This window comes from Microtus ochrogaster (genome assembly GCF_000317375.1).
Source record: "Microtus ochrogaster isolate Prairie Vole_2 chromosome 14 unlocalized genomic scaffold, MicOch1.0 chr14_random_3, whole genome shotgun sequence".
NCBI lineage: Eukaryota > Metazoa > Chordata > Mammalia > Rodentia > Cricetidae > Microtus > Microtus ochrogaster.
The window spans coordinates 13,630,110-13,636,206 of NW_004949098.1; the positions used below are offsets into that span (position 1 = coordinate 13,630,110).

General features: G+C 42.1%; 1 protein-coding gene and 1 pseudogene across 1 annotated transcript in view; both read right to left on the bottom strand.

The window, feature by feature from the left end:
- Positions 1-6,097, bottom strand: part of LOC101990564 (immunoglobulin kappa light chain-like) — a 91,879-nt gene that overhangs the window by 8,480 nt on the left and 77,302 nt on the right. The gene's annotated exons all lie outside the window — the stretch shown is intronic.
- Positions 3,284-3,730, bottom strand: LOC101980562 (annotated as a pseudogene).

Here is a 6,097-nt window from a genome sequence, read left to right on the forward strand (position 1 = left end):
GGTGATTAAATGAACACAGTGTCCGTGTAATTATTTCGGGTAGAGCTAGCCATGTGGGCGGCCGGGTGCCGGGACGCAGCCCGCCGCTCCAATTACTACAAGGTAGAACTCAAGTGTCACTGAGATCAGCCAAGTTTTGAAGTTAGCGTCTCCATAGCAACCAATTAAGGACACTGAAGAACTTGCTTTGAGTACACTTTCATTCACTACCGTCTTGTTTCTCTGGTAACCATCCATTCCCATACTCTTCCTATCACTCTAAACTCCTTATAGTTCTCCCATGGCCTCCCGCAATTTGAAAGCATCTTCTTTGCTTCTGAGCATTCTCCCTAGCATAGCTCAGAAACAGCTGTCATTCAAGATGCAGCTCAAGAGACTCTATTAGTGAGATGGCTTTACAGACAGGTCATTAGGCTTACAGAACCTAATTGCTCTTTACTGCTGTTGGATTCTCTCTTCCCTACTAGATTCCCTACTAGCTGTTTGCTGTTGTATTAGCCAGATATTTGGGAGCTATGGTCTACTATATTTAATTGACAAGCACTCAGACATTTTGCAGAACAAATAAAATAACAGCAGTTGAAAAGTTAATAATACAACCAGTGATAGTAATTTACAATATAGACAAAAGGTTAGTACTGACTACTACAACAGCCGACTTTCCTAGAGAAATTGCAACTATAACCAGATTAGAGAGGCCAGGTTGCTTCTGTTACTGAGAGTTTTGCTAATCTGGAATGGCAGATTCTACAGTGTGTTTCACTAGAAGCTGGAAAAAGAGAAGAGTCACGTTAGAAGTAGAGAGAGAATAGAAATTGTCACTAGAAATCAAGTGTGTAAAATAGTTGATGAAGTCTGCCAACATGCAGCCTAAAGAGAGCGGAGAGTGATTTTCTCTGCAGTTACAGAAGCGATGGCAGCTTAAAGACGGACATTTGTTGAGAACTTATAAATTGCCAGGTGCCATATGTGGCTCATTATATTTAGATATCCATAAGCCTCTCTGAACTAGAAGTTGATATGGTCAGTCTTATGGCATTACAGGTCAGAGCTTGGATCTAAGTCTGCTGCTCATATTCTTAGAGCTCTTACTGCAGGGTGGACAGCAGTAACACAATCACCCGAGAGAGACAGCTCGTGTGTGAGAGAATGCCAGAGTGGAGGAAGGAAAACTCCTCAGGCCATCCTGGGGCGGGAAATGAGTGGCTAAGTGTCTAGATGTCTATACAGATTGTATTGTCGTTTAAAAGGTAAAGAAAAACCCAAATACTAAATATCCGTCAATAGGAGTTTGGTTAAGCTAATTTTGTAGAGCACAATGAACACAAATCAGCTGATAAAAGGTAAAATAGGTTTTCTGGATATTTTTATGAAAATATTGGGCAGTGGATACTAGGTATGCTATGACATCATGACCCTTTCAAAATGGATCCCCAAGTACAGGCTTCTAGAAGGCTACACATGCTGCGGTCAGCAGTTTCTCCTGGGTCTGCTTAGGAGAACTAATGCCACATTCTATTCTCCTGTCTATTGTATATGTGCCTTTATAGTGCATGCTATTTGACTGTTACAGTCACTCATTTTATAATAGTTCATTTCCTACATTCATTTTATAGTTATCAGAAACAGCGAAGACTGTGCCAGTGTGTGTGTGTGTGTGTGTGTGTGTGTGTGAATGTAAATTCTGAGATAGCCCTTTTTCTTTTTCTCAATTAATTTTTAAAAATATCTTTAAACAGAGTCCAAAAATGGTAAGAGCCTTTCTAGTTCTGTGCAGGAGATAATTTTTACCAAATATAGAGTTGGAGACTGTAACATAGGAGTACTAGATGAGCTGGCAGTAGAAGAGACACAGTTCTGTGGAGACAAGATTTAGTTTGACCAGTACATGCTGCAGCAACAGATAATCTTTATGAAGCTGTGTTTGGCCACACAGTGGTAACTGAAGGGTATGTGGCTGGGATCTCTGTTCTAGTAAAAATGGATCGCTGAGAAGTGGTTGAAATGCTTAATATGGATTATTTGCAGGCAGAGAGTGTCTCAGGCGCATTTATGAGGCTCTGCCGGGATCTGTGATTCTATAGAGTGTCCATGTTGGGTGTAAGTTGATCTATTGAGGAAAGGCTAAGTATTCCTACGACAACCTAGGTGGTTCCTGGACTTAATGCATGAGAATATGGGAACTGAATTTTGGGGGAGTCTTCCAATAAACTCATCTTTTTTTTTTTTTTTTTTTTTAATAAACTCATCCTTAATGCTGCTTTCCACTTCACCTTCAGGACAGCCAAAAAAACCCAAACAAACAACAACAATGACAAAGACAACAACAACAACAACAACAACAACACCCCTCTCAGAATAATTTTGAACCCGTTTGTGGAAAGAAAGGGAGCTGGGAGAAAGGGGGGAGGGGAAGGGGGCCATCAAGCACAAAACAACATCTATAAATTATCCTAAACACAGTTTACAAGCTATGTTGGCGACACTCCTCAGATATAACAATTCCAGAAACTTGTTTTGTTTTTGCTGTTATAATTTCCCCACCCTTTATCAATCTTTTAAGGGAGGTTCTTTTCATATTAGTAACACAGAAGATTACACAACATGTCAGAAATAATTTTGTTCTCTGCAGGTTTGAGGGGTGTTGGCTTCCCTACCTGACTCGGAATATCCGTCCTGAAGTCTTTGGTTCACTATTTCCTTTTAAGTTTATCAGTCATGATAGAGTCCTAGATAGGCAGTTCTTCATGTTCCAGATGGACTTGGCTTTGGATGGTAAATTCACAGCATACGAGGCAAACTGGTCCCCTTGGCCAGGAAGAAGGGAGACAAAAGAGGTCACTTGAGAATGAGGAGCCTCTCTCTGCCTGTCCCTGGAGAAAGGCATGTGGGCACACATCAAGTCTTTTCCTGCCATGCGCATGTATGCTTGCCATCAACATGACCCAAAACTCTTGTCTCAGTCTGGAAAATGCAGATGTGTATTTTCTTTTCAGGAGTCCTACAGAATGGCTACAGCCATTTTACTTCTCATGAGAGAGAAAACAGCAACCGGGGCAGGGTTTGCTAATCTCAGAGGGGCTAGGCCACTGAAATTTACATATTGGCTGCTGTGGGTTTCAGCTCATTTTATAGGTGGGATAAGCTGAACTCTGAGCTTTCTGCCTTCCCCCATTGTCTGCCACCAGGCATACTGTGTGTGGTTGTTTTTGCCACTCTAGTGCTTTTTTTTTTTTTAATTCTTTTTTAAATGTTAGCATTTAATTAGCCTCCCTAGGTGGCTTCAAGCCACCAGGACACAGATACCTTCAACACCCTTTATCTTCTCTTCAGCGCTTCTGAGGAATAATTTGGCTTTCACCATGACAGGCTGCTTAGGGAGTTTACCCTTCCCCAGAACTTTGCAGTAGCCTGATTACACAATGTAAACCATGGGAGCAACTCCAGTCTTGTTCTTTGCAGCTTTGACCTGTGTCTATTCACTGACCAGTGTCCACAAGTTATCCAGGGAGACAGTCAGGCAGAAGCTCTGGTTCCTCTTTAAGTGGTAATGCTTCGTACCAACTTTCCCAAGGTAACCTGGATGATATTTGTCGAAGTTGACCCTGTGGTGATGCATGTAACCAGCATTCCCACAGCCTCCTGGATGCCTGTCATGTTTACTGATGCGGCAGTTGTCGTGGCTCACATGGTCCCGAATTTTCCCTGTCTTCCTCAGTCTGGATGGCATGGCGGTGGCAGAAAGGAAAGAGGGAGGCCTTGTCATTCTAGTTTTGCTCCCAAGGTCATGTGACTTGGCATATATGTGTGTTATGGTTGGATGGCTTCCTTTGTCTTGATCATTGAGGAGGAAGGTGATGAGCTAGCTGATTTGTAGATGCTGTGTCTCCTCTACAAACTTGTAAGGTTATTTGTGCTAAGCAGGGGGAGTTAAGCAGACTTCCTAGTGTAGAAGACAAGATCTGTACATAAACTTATTAGGCCAAGTAATATTTCCAGGGGAAAGCAGGCAGGAGTGACTAGGAATGAAAGCCTAACCACACCAAGCCACTCCCCTGAGGGCAGTGGAAACAGCCAGGGGATCTCTCCTGTTCATACGCATGCTCTGTAGAAACGGCTGGGTGGCCAAGGGTTGGATACACGATGGGAACCGAAGAAATTGAAGGAGAGTGTAAAGATTGGCTGAGGTCTATGGAAACACCAGGCAACGACTATAAGTTCCCCTTCTAGCCATGTACCTTCATGCACAATCCCCAGAACACCCAGGACTGCTACTGAAGCCAAAGGCTTCACTTACCTTTCTGCCTCTTAGCACCAAGGCAAGCTGGAGAAAGTCTCAAGGAGGGAAGGGAGACTTATACCATCCAGCTTTGTGTGGCTGTACCAGAAACTCATTCTGGAAGGTCTAAGCTCTGTTGGGACAATACATACCACAAATAGGTTCTACAGGTTTGAACTGGAATTTCAAATTACATCTCCCTCATCAATACAGTTGGATACATGAAATATCACAAGGAAGGAAAGAATTCAAATTCCATGGAAGAAATACAGACTGATATGTGAAAAGTTTTTGCAGCCCGGTAAACCTCTCTGATGAAGCAATAATCCATATCAGACCAAATCAAACTGAATTAGAAAAGCCAGGTTTAATGGATGCCAACGACCCCTGGGTGGCCTTCCAGGCCATCAGAGAGGAGAAGGGGAAGGAAAACAGAGAACTACATGTTTGTTCTCTGGGGGGCAGTTTAAATACCCTGTGGGAGTGGTCTTGAGCATCTCTGGGGAAAGGCACCATTTGGAGGGCTTTCTTGGAGGTGGAGTCTGGACTGAAGCAACTCCCAGGGAAGGTGGTTTGGAATGAAACTTTCTACCCAAACAATATGATCTTTAAAAATTGAGTGCAATTTTAAAAATTACACTTTGCTGTTTTACTTGTTTCTGTTAATTGTTATTGTTATGGTCATTTTCTATAGTTTTTATTTTTCATTTTCTTTCTTCCTCCCTTCCTTCCTTCCTTCCTTCCTTCCTTCCTTCCTTCCTTCCTTCCTTTCTTTTCTTCTCATTTTTTTTTTGAGACAGGGTTCCTCTGTGTAGCTTTGCTCCCTGTACTGGAACTAGTTCTTGTAGACCAGGCTAACCTTGAGATCCTCACAGAGATCCTCCTGCCTCTGCCTCCCAAGTGTTGGCATGCACCACCACTGTACAGCCTTATTTTTCATTTTCTAATCTTAACTTTTGCATTCTTAGTGCATAGTGGCCTTGCTTTAATTTGTGTATTGCTCAGTTAGGTTTTAGGATTATTCTGTATGCTTTGCCACTCAGTCTATTATTGTCATTCTCTGTCATCCTTCCCCTGCCATGACTCATATATGCTCCTTCTCATTCCTTCCTTTTCCTCTTCTTCCATTTTCCTTTCCTCCTCTCTTACATATGTGTTAAGCATAACTTTCCATAGCTTAACAAACTTCAGAAGTTGTGGACCCTAACAGTACCTCAAATTTCCCCTCCTAGGAACTTTTCCCATCTTGAAATTTTTTTTCAAAGTTGATCTAGTATTATGACCCCTCATGAAATCCTGACGTCACGTGCTGAACAATTTCTCCTCCTTTGTTCTCCAAAAGCCTTACATATCAAAAAATAAACTGAGGGGTAAGTAATTAGTATTTTGTTTCCTAGGTAACCAGGTGAATGGCTTTTAGTTACATCCACCTCTTCCTGAGTCTCTTCTGTCATGTCTTCCTGTTCTGTATGCTAGCACTGTCACATAGGCTAAATTAGCATTTCTTTTCAGGCATCCTCCAAATTACAATAAAAAAAGCAGAGAAACATTCTGACCTTTTGTTAGGACAGACTGTCTGGAAGTTTACGTGACGACCTCAGGTGGGGAACTGTGGCTTCATAGTCTGGCCTTCCATACCATATAAAAATACAGGCCTACGGGCATTTTATACTCATAACAGAAACAGTTCATCAGGATGAAGTCTCAATCCTGAATATTATTGCCCCTAATATAAAAGCACCCACGTACATAAAAGAAACATTGCTAAAACTCAAGGCAGCCATCAAACCGCACACACTAATAGTAGGAGACTTCAAC